Below are 18,081 nucleotides of genomic sequence, written 5' to 3'. Positions count from 1 at the left end.
TATATATAAACCCAGCCCAAGTCTCTGGCTGACACTTGAACCATGCATATGTGGAACAAACTGAAAGTAAATTGTGAAGAACTGAGGTAAGATCTGAACTACCATGCAGCACAGGCATGACAGCTGGCGATCTGAGTCTAAACTGAATTAATCATCTGCTAAAACAAAACAAAACACCGACTCTCCTCAGAGAAATATAACAGAATGCAGAGTTTCTGCAATATAACATTCACAATGTCCAGTGTACAATCCCAAGTTATGCAACAAAGGAAGACTCAGGAAAATGTGACCCACTCTCAAAGAAAAAGATAATCAATATATGCCAACCCTGAGATGACCCAGATGTTAGAATTCTCAAAGACTTTAAAGCAACTAGTATAAATATGTTGAGGGAGGTAAAGGAAATAGACTTGCAATGAATTAAAAGGTAGGAAATATCTACAATGAAATAGACATGATTGTATATGTAAAAAAGTCCCCAGGAGCCACAAATACTCCCTAGAACTAATAAATAAATTATAGCAAGGTTGCAGGTTACAAGGTCAATTTACAAAAATTAATTCCACTTTTATACACTAGGGACAAACAGCTAAAAATGAATTTTTTAACATTAAGTGTATATTAATTGGTAAATCTAAGACTAAGTTATAGTTACAAAGGAGGGTATGTAAGATACATAAGGTGATACGTTAGAGCTATATGTTTTGACAACTCCTGTGCAGTATAACCATGAAAAAACAGAGGGAGGCTGGAAAGAATATGTGAAGAGTAAAATAAGCTCACTGATTGGGAATTAATTAGGACTAAAAGGAGGCTATTTCAAAATAGATTGAGTGGAAGGAAAGGGAGGGGAAAGAAGAGATTGTTAGCTAATATCAATGCCGACCCAATAGACATAAAAAGAAACCAAAAAACAAAAAGTCCCAAATCCAACATCTTACAAATAAGGAAACACCAAAAGCTTCTCTGCTAAATTCAGGAACAAGACAAGCACTATCTCTTCCTATATTTCACACTGTCTTAGAACTAATTTAATTAGATGAGAGAAAGCATCTAGAAGAAAAAGAATTGGAACAAAAGAGGTAAAAACTCTTCACCTGTATATAATATTATCTAAAAATTTGAAAAGCATCCCTGAGAAAACTACTACAAATAATAAGAAAACTTAGTAAAATAGCAGGCATTAAAATTATCATAAACCAAGAGACCCAGTTAGAAGGCTAAAGGAAGAGGTTTTTCTCTTAAAAACCCCTTTCATTGTAGCAAAAATAAAATAAAATACCTAGCCATAAACCTACAAGAAATGCCCAAAATCTGTACAAGGAAAACCATAAAACATTCAGAAAAAAACAAACGTAGATTTGAACAAATGAAATGAAATACCATGTGTGGGGATAGGAAGGATCAGCATCTCAAAGATGTCAGGGTTTTATTTTCTATATACTTTTTAAATTTTTATTTATTTATTTTGAGAGAGGAAGAGTAGGAGGAGCAGAGAGAGAGGGAGAAAGAGAGATTCCCAAGCAGGCTCCATGCTGTCAGTGCCGAGCCCAGTGTGGGGCTTGAACTCACAAACCATGAGATCATGACCTACCCCAAACCAAGAGTTGGATGCTTAACTGATTGACCCACCCAGGTGCCCCCAAAGATGTCAGTTTTTTATAAGATATTTTCTAAGTGTAATGCAATCTCAATAAAAAATGCCATCAGCTAATTCTCTTTTGAGTCAGACACATTGATTATGAAGTTCATTTAGAAGAACAAACAAGCAAGAATCACCAGGAAAAAAGCCTTAAAATGAGGAGAAATGACTATGTCAGAGTAAGGGGAATAGTCCTGTTGGAAATCAACTCTACAATAAACCTTTCTAATAAAATATCTTGAGCAATAAGCAATGTATAGAATTGTTGAATCATTATATTGTACACATGATGCTAATATAACACTGCATGTTAGTTACAAAAAATAAATATATATGTATCACAAATTTTTATATATATATATATTTTTTTTACATATGTTTGGTATTGTTATATGAACATAAAATAAAACCTGGAAAATGACCTAGATATTAACATATATGACACGAGCATTTAGTATATGGTAATGACAGCATCTCAAATCAGTGGAAAAACTTAGTATAACTATATAGTAATATAGGAAAAGATAAGATCAAATCTATTGCTCATACTGCATTCCAGAATAAATTTCAAATGGATCTGTGACTTACTTCACTTCATTTGCATTCACGTATCAGTTCTAACAGTTTTTTGGTGGAGTCTTTTGGATTTTCCACGTGAAGTATCATGTCTGTGAAGAGTGAAAGTTTGACTTCTTCCTTGTCAATTTGGATGCCTTTTCTTTCTTTTTGTTGTCTTATTGCTGAGGCTAGGACTTCCAGTACTATGTTAAACAACAGTGGTGAGAGTAGACATCCCTGTCGTGTTCCTGACCCTAGGGGGAAACTCAGTTTTTCCCCACTGAGGATGATATTAGCTGTGGGTCTTCCATATATGACCTTTACGATGTTGAAGTGTGTTCCTTCTATGCCTACTTTCTTGAGGGTCTTTATCAAGAAAAGATGCTGTATTTTGTCAAATGCCTTTTCTGCATCTATCGAGAGGATCATGTAGTTCTTATTATTTCATTTATTAATGTGGTGTGTCACATTGATTGATTTGCAGAGATTGAACCACCCTTGCAGCTGAGGAAGAAATCCCTCTCAATCATAGTGAATAATTCTTTTAATATACTGTTGGATTCTGTTTGCTAGTATCTTTTTAAGGATTTTTGCATCCATGTTCATCAAGGAAATTGGTCTGTAGTTTGCCTTTTTAGTGGGGTCTCTGTCTAGTTTTGGAATCAAGGTAATGCAGGCCTCACAGAATGAGTTTGGAAGGTTCCTTTCCATTTCTATTTTTTTGAACAGTTTCAAAATAATAAGTATTAACTCTTCTTTAATGGTTTATAGAATTCTCCTGGGATGCCATCTGGCCCTGGACTCTTGTTTATTGGGAGATTTTTGATTACTGATTCAATTTCTTTACTGATCATGGGTCTGTTCAAAGTTTCTATTTCTTCTTGTTTCAGTTTGGTAGTTTATATGTTTCTAGAAATTTATCCATTTCTTCCAGATTACCCAATTTGATGGCATATAATTGCTTATAATATTCTTTTTTTTTTTTTTCAACGTTTATTTATTTTTGGGACAGAGAGAGACAGAGCATGAACGGGGGAGGGGCAGAGAGAGAGGGAGACACAGAATCGGAAACAGGCTCCAGGCTCTGAGCCATCAGCCCAGAGCCCGACGCGGGGCTCGAACTCACGGACCGCGAGATCGTGACCTGGCTGAAGTCGGACGCTTAACCGACTGCGCCACCCAGGCGCCCCAATATTCTTGTATTGTTTGTATTTCTGCAGTGCTGGTTGTGATCTCTCCTCTTTCATTCGTGACTTTATTTATTTGGGTCCTTTACTTTTCTTTTTCATAGGTTTAGCTAAGGGTTTATCAATTTTGTGAAGTCTTTCAAAGAACCAGCTCCTAGTTTCATTGATCTGTTCTGGTATTTTTTATTATTATTTTGATTGATTTCTGCTCTAATCCTTATTATTTCCCTTCTTCTTCTGGCTTTAGGCTTTATTTGCTGTTCTTTTTCCAGCTCCTTTAGCTATAAGGTTAGGTTGTGTATTTGAGACATTTCTTCCTTCTTTAGGAAGGCCTGGAGCACTATATACTTCCCTCTTATGACCACCTTTGCTGCGTCCCAGAGGTTTGGGGCTGTGGTGTTATCATTTTCATTGGCTCCCATGTACTTTTTAATTTCCTCTTCAATTTCTTGGTTAACCCATTCATTTTTTAGTGAGATGTTCTTTAACCTCCAAGTATTTGTGGTCTTTCCAATTTTTTTCTTCTTGTTGATTTCAAGGTTCATAGAGTTGTGGTCTGAAAATACACACTGTATGATCTCAGCGTTTTTGTACTTGTTGAGGGCTGATTTGTGACCCAGTATGTAGTCTATTCTGGAGAATGTTCCATGTGTACTCAAGAAGAATGTGTATTCTGCTGCTTTAGGATGAAATGTTCTGAATATATCTGTTAAGTCCATCTGGTCCAGTGTGTCATTCAAAGCCATTGTTTCCTTGTTAATTTTCTGCTTAGATGATCTGTCCATTGTTGTAAGTGGGATGTTAAAGTCCCCTACTTTAATTGTATTATTATCACTGAACTTCTTTATTTTTGTTATTAATTGATTTAAATATTTGGATGCTTTCAAATTGGGGTCATAAATATTTACAATTGTTAGATCTTGGTGGATAGACCCCCTAATTATGATACAATGCCCTTCTTCATTTCTTGTTACAGTCTTTGTTTTAAAATCTAGTTTGTCTGATATAAGTATGGCTACTCTTGCTTTCTTTTGACATCCATTACCATGAAAGATTGTTCCCCATCCCCTCACTTTCAATCTGCAGGTGTCTTTAGGTGTAAACTGAGTCTTTTGTAGGCAGCATATAGATGGATCTTGTTTTTTATCCATTCTGAAACCCTATGTCTTCTGATTGGAGCATTTGGTCCATTTACATTTAGAGTGATTATTGAAAGATATGAATTTAGTGCCATTGTGTTGCCTGTAGAAATCTGTTGCATTTCTACACACCAGTAATGAAGCAGCAGAAAGAGAAATCAAGGAATTGATCCCATGTACAATTGCACACACACATACGCACACAAACAAACATGAGATACATAGGAATAAACCTAATCAAAAAGGTAAAAGATCTGTACACTGAAAACTATGGAATGCTTATGAAAGAAATTGAAGAAGACACAAAGAAATGGAAAAACATTCCATGCTCATGGATTGGAAGAACAAATATTGTTAAAATGTCTATACTAACCAAAGCAATCTACACATTTAATGCAATCTGTATCAAAATAACACCAGCATTCTTCACAGAGCTAAAACAAACAATTCTAAAATTTGTATGGAACCAGAAAAGACCCCGAATAGCCAAAGTAATGTTGAAAAAGAAATCACAGAATTAGGATATCTTAAATTTGCAAGTTCTACTGAATTAAATATGAGTACTGATCATTAAGGGCTACTAATATTACACAAAGACAATTAAATATCACATCACTTCTCATGGAAGTGCACAGTACCACCTATGAAGTAGTCAGTCCTTCTCCAAAATCAAACTTGAATCTGATCAAACCTCTAGATCTAATATATAATTTGTAGAAATACCAGAGACAGAGGAACATGTTAAATAAACACTATCAAAGGATGCAATCAACAACAACAACAACAACAACAAATGGTGGGAAACTCTTACTAGGAAACCACTGCATCTCATCAACAACAAAAACTTCCAAGGACAAAAAGAAATGGAATGGAAACTATAGCTTAAAAGAAATTTAAGAAACATAGTCACCAATTATCATACATAGACCTTGTTTGGATCTTGATTCAAACATAGTATAAACAAATAAAAATAAACAAAAGAAAAGAACATTTATAGTACAATCAGGAATTGCGGACAATGACTGGATACTTGGTATTATTACAGGTTATTGATGATTTTTGAGGTCCGACAATGGCATTATGGTCATGTTTAAAAAGGGAAGTCTTTGTCTTTCAGAAAGAGATACTGAAATATATAGATTAAATGGTACACCTGGGATTGCCTTAAAAAAAATGAGGAGATGGAAAGGAACAATATAGTAGGGGAAAATAGGAGCCATGCATTTATAAACATTCAAGCTGAGTGATAGGTAGGATAAGGGATAGGCAGGATAGGTAGGATAAGGATAAGAGTAGGGGATTCATTAGGCCATCTGTCTTTTTCAGTAAATGTTTTAAATTCTCCATAATAATTTTTTTTAAAGAAACATAAACAAAACATCCTATTCCTCATAGATATGTGCATTCTTATGGTCATAGATTGAGCATTTCAGCACAAATGTCAATGTTGTGTAATACAACATAATATGTTATAAATAATATGTAATAAAAAATAATAATATAAGAAAGCAAATGCAATGAGTGATGATAATTATATTCCACAAACAGAGGAGGGTAATTAATGCAACTCTCTAAACCTGAAGCCCTCTCCCCCAAATTACAGAAATAAAATACATGTATAAAAATAAAAGATCATGGCTATCCATTCATAAAGTAATTCAGGAAGTTATATGTAACATGTTCATTAGCATTGTAATTATAATTAGTTTATCTGAGAGCCTCCTGGGTCCTATTATCACCTATTAGAGGCTAAGCCCCATAAAAACTTTTCCAAACTTCATACTGTTCCCTCACAACCCTGATGTTATGGTGTCTACACATGGATTAATCAATCCTGTTAATATGTGAAATCTTTCTGTATATTTCACTTATCTATCAGCAGCTCATTCTATTCTAACAAACCTGCTCCATAAGAAAACCTGCTGAGAGAAAGTGAAACTCAGAAGTTATAAACAGTCTAGGATCTGAGGATGTTCTCTGAACTTTATAAAGATATAGTAAATTACAAAGAAAAACTTAGGTCCTCCTCTGGAGGGAGAATCCCATTTTTTACTGGGATGCAAAACTGAAACTCAGAGAACCCCAATTGGAGATCAAGCATTGGGGGATGAAAAGCAAACCAAAAGAAAGAGGAAGTGAAGAAGCAAAGGCTAAAAGTGTTGTTGGCCAAGGAAATACAGGGAGACCACAGAACCAGGAGATGACACCCTAACTCCATTCTCCTCATACAAATCTGTCTTGATCCAGAGAACTAGCTTCCAAATAATTTTCCTATTACATTTCTGAGGTGGCTGCTCAGTGATCAGAAGTAGGAGTGGGTTTGGTGGTTTCATTTTACATGTGCTTATCTGCCTGTCATTGTACTCTGATTCAGAGCAGGGTACATCTCACCTTCTACTGCCCTATCTTCATCTGCAGACCCAGCAGGAGCAGATGCCCAATGTCTAGGTCTGGTGCTGTCTGGTCACAGGCAGTGCCTGGAGAAGCACAACCCACACACTGAGTCCAGGTCTCAAGTATGGGAGTCTCTCTCACAACAATGACCAACAGGCTGTGTGTGTTCATTGCTGGGAGGGTGGGCAAGAGGCCAAAGCCATCTTTGGGTTCATAATGATTCCATGGGAAGAGCTATTTGAGGGCATGACAAGAGCTTTCAACTGAACCGATCAATGTGTAGGGAAACTAACTGGGGTCCTCATGTAGCCCTCTCTGTGCAACATTAGCATGCCTTCTCCCATTCCTATCCACCTCTTGGAAACTAGGCAAGTTCTCACCATAATTCGCTCCTATATGCCTTGAGCTTCCCCTCTTGAGGTTTCTGATCTGTCTCCTACTCCATTTTGGTATCTTCACTCCATCTAGAAAACCTGTGTGGAAAGTTAAATACACAATCATGGACTGCAAAAGAAAGAAAGAAAGAAAAGAAGGAAAGAAAAGAAAAAGAAAGAAAGAAAAGAAAGAAAGAAACGAAAGAAACGAAAGAAAGAAACGAAAGAAAGAAAGAAAGAAAGAAAGAAAGAAAGAAAGAAAGAAAGAGGGAAATTTTAGGATATCTTAAATTTGCAAGTTCTAATGAATTAAATATGAGTACTGATCATTAAGGGCTACTAATATTACACAAAGACAATTAAATATCACATCACTTCTAATGGAAGTGCACAGTACCACCTCTCTCTTTCTTTCTCTCTTCTTTCTTTTCTTTCTTTCTTTCTTTCTTTTGCAGTCCATGATTGTGTATTTAAAGAAAGAAAAAGAGGGGCGCCTGGGTGGCGCAGTCGGTTAAGCGTCCGACTTCAGCCAGGTCACGATCTCGTGGTCCGTGAGTTCGAGCCCCGCGTCAGGCTCTGGGCCGATGGCTCAGAGCCTGGAGCCTGTTTCCGATTCTGTGTCTCCCTCTCTCTCTGCCCCTCACCCGTTCATGCTCTGTCTCTCTCTGTCCCAAAAATAAATAAACGTTGAAAAAAAAAAATAAAAAATAAAGAGAAAGAAAGATTTTTATTGTCTATAACAGAATTTAGCTCAGGAGTTCTTATTTCTTTCTCTGTCACAGAAATCTTAATCTTTCTTATTCAAGATTACTCAGCCTTTTTAGGATTTAATTAGGATTACTTTGAAATACACACTCTCCCACCCACCTCCAACCCCTTCTCTTTCCTTCCTGCTGGGAATGTACTAAACTTCTATTTTGGGGGGCACCTGGTGGCTCATTTGGTTAAGCTTCCAACTTCAACTCATGGTTCATGAGTTCAAGTCCTGCACCCAGTTCTCTGCTGTCAGCACAGAGCTCACTTCAGATCTTCTGTCCCTCTCTCTTTCTGCCCCTCCCCCTCTTGTGGGCTCTCTTTCTCTCTCAAAATTAAATAAATAGACTTTAAAAATTTTTTAAAGAATACACTTCTGGGGTGCCTGGATGGCTCAGTCTGTTAAGCGTCTCACTTCAGGTCATGATTTCACAGTTCATGGGTTCAAGCCCCACATCGGGCTGTGTGCTGACAGCTCAGAGCCTGAAGCCTGCTTCAGATTCTGTGTCTCCCTGTCTCTTTGCCCCTCCCCTGCTCACACACTGTCTCTCTCTCAAAAATAAATAAACATTAAAATAAATAAATAAATTTATAAATTTGTTTCTATTTTGGTAAAGGTCAGGCATTTTCCTGGATTCTGGGGAAAGACATCTGATCTTTGAGCTGTCGCCTGTCCTGGCTGCCTCCAGTGAGGCATACCTTATTTCCTCTGGTCCTCACCATTCATCATCCTGCTATAGCATCTTACCAAGAGGTACATGCATCCTGCATCTTCTTTGCAGAATCCAAGCCCAGTCTCCTTAGAATCTACCAGCTTATTCCTAGTCACTTTTGCTGTCATTGTGGGCATCATGGAAACTCTTTGGATGCCCTCCACTGCTACCACTTTGGAGAGCATAGGATTGTGTGGTATTCCATGAAGCTGTCCTCAGATCTGCTAATTAGACTTTCCTCAACCATCACTACTCTACAGCCCAGGGCCCTGTTGGGAACAGGTATAACTTGGGCTTTGGGCCACAGTCCAGGGAGAGAGAGGCACAGGTGTCTATTACTGTTGGAGCTCCTTTCAATCCATTTACAATTTCAGTTACCCAGTCCTACCTACTCCCATAATTCAGCCCAGAGTATAGGGATGTTGAACTTCTTCACAGAAACTCCAAAGTTCCAGCATTATCTGTTTTGGTTATCCTTCCCCCAACTGGTCACATTTTTATCTCCTTTTGAGTAGGGAATAAGTTGTGTCATCCTACCTTCTAAAATTTCAGCTCTCTAGACTTTGGCTCTTGATATTTAAAGCCAAGCATTTGAGATTTAAACAAAAATGTAAAGCCTCAGCTTTTAAGATTATTGTTTTTGCTAGGCAAGTTCAGAAGAATCAATCAGAAATCCAATGGACTTCTTTTTCCCACCTCCATCCATCTGCCCCTAAGAGCAGTGCAATAAAAAGATGTCAGGGTATTCTGATTGTGAGGGACAAGAAAAGAGTGTGGGGATAGGAACAGGGACTCAAATTCTAAATATCTGAATTATTATGATCTTTACTATAACACCTTTGGCCTTCTTCCTTCTCATGCTCAAGTTTGGCTCCATCCTGCTCTCTCCAAGGTTCTGTCTCTATCCCCCTGTCTCCCTAAGCCAGACATTCACTAACTTCAGAATGTGGCTGACAGCCCATCTCTGCCAAGGTGCCTTCCATGACTACAGTCCTTCCCAGTCACGCTTTCACATCACCAGCCCTCACCACAGGCAACTGGCCTGCAGCTCTTTGTATCTGGATCAGATGTCCAAACAGCTTCTCTGCAAAACCATCTCATGCCTCTGTGCATTTGGGGGGAGGGAGGGGGTTGCAAGGTGACCTGCTTACCTGCAGGCCCCTAGGCCAGCTGAGAGAAATAGAAAAAACTTTGGACTGACAGGCTCTCAGAACATAACAATCGCAAGATGGTGTAAGAAACAAGGGAGGAGAGAGCTAGACTATGCCAACTAGCAGTGGGGACAAAGAGTTTAAAAAGAAGAAAAAACCCAAGACATGGAAGGCTGTCCTTGGCCTTTTGTTCCAAACCTGCTCCTATGTAGCCTCTCACATGCTCTTGACATTTAAAAATATATAATTTTTTAAAAATAGGGGCACCTGAGTAGCTCAGTCGGTTGAACACCCCACTCTTGATTTCAGTTCAGGTCTTGATCCCAGGGTTGTGGGATCAAGCCTCACATCAGGCTCTGTGCTAAGCATGGAGCCTGATTAAGATTATCTCTGTCTCTTCCTCTGCCTTTCCCCTTCTCTCTCTCTCTCTCTCAAAAATAAAAAATAAAAATAAAAAACATTATTGTATAGCAAATCAATGTGTGCCCCAGTTTTTATGGCTCTTTTCGTGCATTTTTGACACTTCCATCAGAATGCCAACTATTGTAATTCTTTGTTCTTTTGGTAAATTGAGTCCAGGGAGCATGTACATATGTTTTTCTGCATTTCCCTATCCACACTCCATATAGCAAGTGCTCAGTAAATGTTATCAACTCACTAAATGTCAGCAAGAGATATTTGGGTTTGGCAAAATGAAAAACTTCAGAAATTGGCTAAGAACTGGGGCAAAATAAGGAATTATTCCCCAGAGATCTAAAAACAAAGAACAAAAAACCTAGGATTGTTTTCTCCTCACTAAAATGAGCTAAAATGAGTTCAGTATCACCCTCCACTGTCCATTCCTTTCCTCTTTCCTGAGGCCAAAAATTACCAAGGGTATGGACTATTGCTGCTGAGTTTTCCTTATAGCTTACGCAAAGAGGCTCCACTTCTTGATGCCCATTTGCCATTTCCAATAATACTATAGCAGCACTATGAGAAACCAGCTGTGCACCCTGGGATGCACTCGGCTGCTCTGTGGGGCCCCACAAATTAGACCCTGAATTAGCCACTTAGTGCCCCAGGTTCCAGTCCCACCTGCTGATGCTTCCCAGATGAACACAGCCAAGGTTAGGAAAAGACCATTCTAGGCCCATGAGAATGACAGAGAGACCTTGCAGTTAGCAATCAGAAGTTAATATACCAGAAAAGAAATTCAGGAAGGGTTTAAACAAGAGCATGGTCTGGTCTGACTGACCATTATAAAAGATTTGAAAGCATGCATCTTGTTTCTTCACTTATTTTGTAGTTTGAGGAGTGTGTAAATTTAATAAAAAGCTTACGATATAGGTTTAGACTTACCCACTTAATAGTTTCATGTTTTTAAAGAAGTTATTTACTATGTCTCTGTTTTTGTATCTGATCTAAAACAGTTGTATTGGGAGTGCCTGAGTGGCTCAGTTGGTTAAGTGACCAGCTCTTGGTCAGGGCTTAGGTCATGATCTCACTGTTTGTAAGATCAAGATCCACATTGGACTCTGTGTTCAGTGTGGAGCCTGCTTGGGATTCTTTCTCTCTCCCTCTCTCTGCCCCTCCCCAACTCATGTGCACACATGTTCTCTCTCTCTCTCTCTCTCTCTCTCTCTCAAAATAAATAAATAAACTTAAAAAAATAAAAAATAAAGTAAAACAATGGTATTGGTGATAATAATGATAATCCTAATAATAATAACTTTAGTTCTATCTACCTATAGTGCTGTGAAGTTAGGAATCATAATAATAATAATCATTCTACCTACATCACAGTCCTATTAAATTAGATAGGAAAAGCACTTTTGCTGATGTAAAACACTATAAAGGTGTCAAATATTCTTATTCAATTTCTGACACACCATCAGAACATTTTTATTGACATTGAACCAGTATCTGTCTAATGTCCATCAACAATGTGCTGTGAAAGCACAAAAACAAGTCTAATTCTTCCACATGATAGTCCTTGAAATGTTGGAACGTGTTCCAATGGCATTCCCAAGTCTTCCTCTTTCCAGGTTAAAGGTGCTTAGTATTCTTTGTTTCCCCAGTCATGTGTCCCACGTTATACAGTACCATGTATTTAGTCATGGCCAACTGGGCTTACGTGAAGTTTCCTTCAGTTTTTCAGGCTTCTGAATTGTTAGGAGAGAGGCTGAGGAATACTATGCCCCTCAGACAACTCTGGTGCCTAGTGAAGGAAACAGGCTCCATCCATCTTCAGCCTGTGTTCGAGGCCAGGCTATTGTCTCACCCATGGCCCCATAGCCCACATCTCTACATCAGCTCTGGCCCTCACTTGCTCCTTCTTGTTGCAGCTCAATCAAAATGGGCCTTGAAAAACACAAAAACCAAGAGTGTGAAAAAATCTACACCCCAAGTTTGAATACCAGTGAGACCTCCTTGTAACCTGTAGAAAGTATATGAATTAGAATGAAAGAATCACTTACTTATTAGATTCATACAGCTTCTTTCCTCAAAAATGCTTAGGGCATTGTACTGGGAAATTTTAGTGAATTAACATATTATTTCTTCAGTGCTGCAGAGCTCAGCTTCTCAGGACTTTGCAAATGCCATTTCACTTCCTTGGGCTGACCTCTCCCTCCCTTGAAATACAAACATTTCTTGTCTATTGCTCACCCATGGTGCCGTGTGGTATGGAGGATGGGCAGAGAATGCTAAGCTGGAGGAGAATCACAGATGGTAGAGCCAAAAGAACCTTTAGAGATAATCCTATCCATCCCTTCATTTCAAAGATGAGAAATTATGACACTGAGAAATGACTTTCTCAAGGTCACAGCTAGTTAAGAACAGCAATGGCCTTTTTTTTTTTTTTTTTAATTTCCTCTCATCTGAAAAACAGAGGAAAAATAAGCCAAGGCTGCTCAGCACTCCTGACAGAGATAGAACTGAGGGCAACAGGACATTTCTTCATTAGCTTAGCTTTTGGTAAAGTTTGCAAGTTTCCCAGAGACGAGTAACCATTCTGATTAGGTGAATACAAGGGCTGGCTGAAGACAGGATCAAATACCCAGCCAGGTAGGTTAGGTCTGTCAGGAATGGTTTCAAAGAATGGGACAGACAATGGTTAGGTGTTTCACAGTTGTTAAATATCAAGGAGGAAAAATAGTTTGAGTGACACAAGGGAAGGTAATTGTACAATAGGAATGAAGACACTGAAGCAAGAAAAGAAAAAATAAGGCTGAATGTATGAGAATGCTGCCCAGCACTGACCCACAGGGACATGGGGTACCTTATTACAGACAACAGTGTTTGTTTGGACAGTAAAATCAATTTGCCATGTTTTTTCATCTTCTCCAGTTTTTGTGATGATTTATAGGATGGACATACACACACACACACACACACACACACACACACGGACACACACGCACACAAAGATAGTATTCAAATACTCCTACAGTCATGAGAATCCTTGCCTGACAGCCTGTTCTACCTTTTTTAATTAATACCCAAAGCAATTAAATCATGGTGTGTTCCCATTACCTGCCAAGTTTTGTTATTTTTAAAATACAACAACACGGCTTCAGATTCTATTATTTGGTCCACATGCGGCCTTTCAAAGGTGGTTTCCTTGGTTTCCCCGTAAATGAACCTCTGCAGCCACGCAGTAAAAACAAGCTTGCTTTGCAATGTCTTGCTTTTGCCTGAAAAGACTCTCCTTTAAAGGGTGCAAGGCTGCCTCTCCTTTCCCCAAAACCTTCCTCAGAGGGAAAAATAAAAGGGCCAAAAAGATGTGGCATGCAAGGTCACCATTACACTGCAACCCACGCATACACTGCACTTGGTAATGACTCTAGCAGCCCTCCTCTTGGCTTCTCTTCCTCTTGGACACTTAGGGACTTAATAGGTATGCGTGGCTTCTTGAAGAACTTTCTATTTGTTCTGCTAGGAGGAGTAACAGCCCAAATCATGGGGAGCAGGTAGTATATTATTGACTTGGAGTAAACTCACGTCATCAGAAGCACAATCCCTAAAACTCACTGTAACAGACTCAAACACACCTCAAAGATGATCTCCAAATGCTGGACAAGGAAAGACCTCCAGCTGTTCAATACCTATCCTATAAGCCAGTCTGAACAACTGAAGAGTTTTTTTTTAAAGTTCTTGTGTTCAATGATTCATGTTCATTGTGAGGAGTCCATAACTTCTCTACATAAAAACTAGCCAACATCATCCCCTCCACAAAAAGATCTACTTTGACAAATTGGCATTTATCCTTGATACTTGAATAAGCACATTTATTATGCAAGAGGACTGAGATAGGTGTTCTGGAGGACACACAAAAGCATAAGCCAATCCCTAAAATAAAAACCAAGAAACAAGTGTTGGCAAGGATGTGGAGAAAAAGGAACCCTGTGTACTCTTAGTGGGAATGCAAACTGGTGCAGCCACTCTGGAAAACAGTATGGAGATTCCTGAAAAAGTTAAAATGGGGCAAGTGGGTGGCTCAGTCACTTAACTGTCCAACTCTAGATCTCAGCTCAAGTCATGATCTTACAGCTTGTGGGATCGAGCCCCGTGTTGGGCTCTGCACTGACAGTGTGCAGCCTCCTAAGGATTCTCTCTCTCCCTCTCTCTCTGTCCCTCCCCTGCTTGCTTCCACACTTGCTCGCTCGCTCTCTCTCTCTCTCTCTCAAAATAAACAAACTTTTTTTTAAAGTTAAATATAGAACTATCTTATGATCCAGTAATTACACTACTGGGTATTTATGTGAAAAAAAAATACAAAAACTAAATTAAAGGGATGTATGTACCCCCATGTTTATTGCAGCATTATTTACAATAGCCAAACTATGGAAGCAGCTCAAATGTCCGTTTATAGGTAAATGTATGTATATATGTATACACACACACACACAAAGGAATATTTAGTCACTAAAAGAATGAAATATTGCCATTTGCAATAACATGAATGGAGCTAGAGAATATAATGCTAAGTGAAATAAGTCAGAGAAACACAAATACCATATGATTTCACTTATACATGGAATTTAATAAACAAAACAAATGAGCAAAAAGGGAAAGAGAGAAAGAGAAATCCAGACAGAGTTTTACTATAGAGAACAAACTGATGGCTACCAAAGGGGAGGTAGGGGCATGGATGGGTGAAATAGGTGATAGGAATTAAGGAGTACACTTGCTGTGATGATCATAGGCTGATATATAGAATTGGTGAATCACTATATTGTACATCTGAAACCAATATAACAATGTATGTTAACTACATTAGAATTAAAATCAAAACTTTAAAAAAAGAAAGGAGATTTTTAAAAACTTAATTTAAAAAAGTATAAGCCAATCCTTACCTCAGAATTTTTACAGTTTATTGGAGATAGAAGACAAGTACGTGTGAAAAAGAACCACCAAAGGCAGTAAACGAAGGATGCATTAATACTGAGTGTGGGAAGGCATCAGCAGCAAACTCTAGAATACTCACATGTACTGGTGATGAGTCTCATACATTCTAGAGATCAAGAAAGCCCCCACAAGCCAAAGGGAGAAAGAACAACTGAGACAATCCTGCTGCCAGGAAATACCAGACACAGCTTCAGAGCTGGTGTAACCTCTGTCTCCTATTGCTGACAACAGACCTCCACTCACTCACCCACCACCCCAGGGCCTAATTACCTCCCAGATATAGAGTAGGAGTTGTCTAAGAACAGCCTCCTGCCCTGGGAAATACAGACAGATAGAGGGGCCAATGCACCAAGGGCCATCCTCCTCCCTGTAGGGCTGCATAAGGCTGGTGGTGCTGTTTCAAATGTTTGCCAAGAGCAACAGAAGGTGTTTTTCCTCTTGGAATTTTTTCTTTTCCTCTCTCTAGCCTGCCTCTAAGGGTAGCTCAAATGACTCAGAATTGGGGCCTCTGGCAGTAATCTTCTGTATCCAGTCATCCAAGTTCCTCTGGTTCCTATGAGATCTACATATCATCACCCAGAGGGCACTGAAGTGTGACAGGACTTATCATATGGTACAAACTCATTGAATCAAACAATATTGGAGCCTTCCACATTTTCCCCAGATGTTCATCAAATCTATCCAGTGATGAGGCACTTACTACCCCAATGGACAAACTAGTCCATCCAAGAACAGTTTTGATTGTGTTCCCCTACCTAAATTGTGTTCCCCTGATACTTCCATGAGTTACTCCTAATGCCATCTGTCATATCTACCCAGATCCAGCTTAATTCCTGGTTCATGAGACAGCCTGCTGGAAATATGAAGGTTCTCAAGTGGCTTTAGTCCTTTCTTCTGCAAGAACAACACATAGGCCTCCTTTAACCATTCCAGATAGCATTTGGTTTCAAAACCTTTCACTTTCACATTTGATTCCTTAATGCTTCAATCAATCAGTTTGCTATATTTCTCTTAAAACCAGATACCTACAAATGAATAAAACACCTTAGACTTAAACTGGCCAATGTAAAGTAAAACAAAACTCTTTGTTTCAAATATCTTGCATACTATACTTTTACGAATACAATCTAAAACTGCATTTGACTCTAAGCTGTAGTCACATGGCATGGCATGTGCTTACTGTAGACTAAAATCCTTTAGCTGCAAGTACTTCCCACCTGCTGGTGAAATAATTGATTTTCACTTAATATGCCTCCCTCACACAGTTAGACATTATCCCTAAAACTATGTAAGAAAGTGACATCTTTCATGTTCTTTCCATCCTTTCTACATGAGCCTCTATTATAGATTCAGATGACAATTTCAACAATCCAGGAAAAGAAACACCGTGCATGACCAAGAAATCTCCATGGAAATATGTCAACATGGAGTTCTATGATAGGAGAATAGAGGCTTCAGCAGCCCTACAAGACCCCAAAACTGTTCCTGATTTCCATTGAAAGCCCTCCCTTCCCATGTCCATAAGCCAATCAGAAAGCCCTAGAGAGAGGCCCTGAGGGATGAATGAGTGACAACTCAAGGAGAAGAAAGGTGACCTGCATTCAACCAGCCATTTATTTCAGTCCCTTCTGACCACTAGACTGTAAGACACTGAAGACATAGACAATGCTTCTTAACTACCATAAGATATAGATAGACTAAATGAGTGAATAAACAAATGCTGAAGCTTTGTACCCCTCTCAGTGTCTAGCATTATGTCTGTGATAGTCAGTTACTAGTTTAACACATTAATTCAATGGTTATGGTCCTAAAATTTTATTACAGATTTTTGTGGTGAAGAACTATTTATGGCTGGTTTAAAAAATAAAATGCAAGGATAAAACTTATTTTAAAACCTTATTCATGTTAAAAGTGAATTTAAAAATAGGCTTACATGAAAGTGGAAGAAAAAGAAGGAAACAGAAAACATAGGGCAAAAACTTCCATCACTTTATTACAGAAGAGCCTCCCACAGTTCTCTCTTCAATTATGGCATCAAGTCCACATGCCTCAGCCTCGACTTCAAGGTTTCTACTATCTGGGGTCCTCCTTTTAACCAGTCATATCTCCTCAAGTCCAAATTCTACCCTGCCTGGGTCAGCCTGAACACCTATGATATTTGCCAGGAGATTCTAGTAGCCCAAAGGATCTTCCACCTTTTCTTCAGCATATCTTTCAAGAAAACACTCAAAAATCTCTCCTGAAAAGTCTTCTCTGGCTAATATCATCCCACACTGACTATTCTTTTTCTTTCTCAATAGCTTATGGACAGTCTGTAAGACCATATATTGGTTATCTTTTTGACCAAAGACGGTATGAGAATTCACTTTAAAAGCAGTAAGGTATTGGGGTGCTTGGGTGGCTCAGTCGATTGAGTGTCTGACTCCTGATTTCAGCTCAGGTCATGATCTCACAGTTCCTTAGATGAAGCCCCACATTGAGCTCTGCACTATCAGTATAGAACCTGCTGGGGATTCTCTCTCTCCCTCTCTTTGCCCCTCCCCTGCTTGCTTGCACTCTCCTCTCTTAAAATAAACTTTAAAAAATACAAGCAGTAAAATATTACCAAAATAACAAACTATTAGGTTATATTTTAACTAATATATTTATCTTGCCTCCCTAAAGAGTCCATAAGCCTCTTAAGGGCAAGAGCAGTAGTCTTTATTTTATATTCCTTAGAAATGCCAGATACAACAATTAAATAAAATATACTCTGGATGAATACATGAATGGATAATGC

The 18,081-nt window shown here is 38.6% G+C and overlaps 1 long non-coding RNA gene across 1 annotated transcript in view; it reads right to left on the bottom strand.

Moving 5' to 3' along the window:
* Positions 1-4,997: 4,997 nt before the first annotated feature.
* LOC123584917 overlaps positions 4,998-18,081 on the bottom strand; it is a 139,641-nt gene continuing 126,557 nt past the window's right edge. The window contains exon 23 of the long non-coding RNA XR_006705750.1: positions 4,998-7,393. This is a non-coding gene — a long non-coding RNA (uncharacterized LOC123584917). The remainder of the gene's footprint in view (positions 7,394-18,081) is intronic.

The sequence above is a fragment of the Leopardus geoffroyi genome, chromosome C3, assembly GCF_018350155.1.
Source record: "Leopardus geoffroyi isolate Oge1 chromosome C3, O.geoffroyi_Oge1_pat1.0, whole genome shotgun sequence".
NCBI lineage: Eukaryota > Metazoa > Chordata > Mammalia > Carnivora > Felidae > Leopardus > Leopardus geoffroyi.
This window is presented reverse-complemented; position numbering and strand designations above follow the sequence as displayed.